Below are 416 nucleotides of genomic sequence, written 5' to 3' on the forward strand. Positions count from 1 at the left end.
TCCAGTCCATCACAGAACCACATGAAGAAAATTGAGACAACCATTCACTTTCTTACTCTACCAATTGGCAGTGGTGGGCACATTTCCACTAATCYACTAATAGTGGACCTAGCTTCCCATTTAATGAAGTACTTACAAAGACACAAACCTGATTTAAAAAAGCTTTTATTCTAAAAGGGTTAAACTGGAARCATCACAAGTTAGACAAAGCCATAACTCTGGTTTGGATTGACCGATTTGCCACAAATGATCCCAGCCACCTTCAAATAAAACCAGATTTGTGTCAGTCTTCAACTCGAAAGAGATGAAAACACATGACGTGGACTTTGTGAGAGTCAAATTAACAGTTAGCATTACCTTCCACTAACTTTTTWAATCTGTGTAGCAAATTAGTGCAGAGCTAGGATTTTTGTTTA

The sequence above is a fragment of the Austrofundulus limnaeus genome, unplaced genomic scaffold (genome assembly GCF_001266775.1).
Source record: "Austrofundulus limnaeus strain Quisiro unplaced genomic scaffold, Austrofundulus_limnaeus-1.0 Scaffold21, whole genome shotgun sequence".
Lineage (NCBI taxonomy): Eukaryota > Metazoa > Chordata > Actinopteri > Cyprinodontiformes > Rivulidae > Austrofundulus > Austrofundulus limnaeus.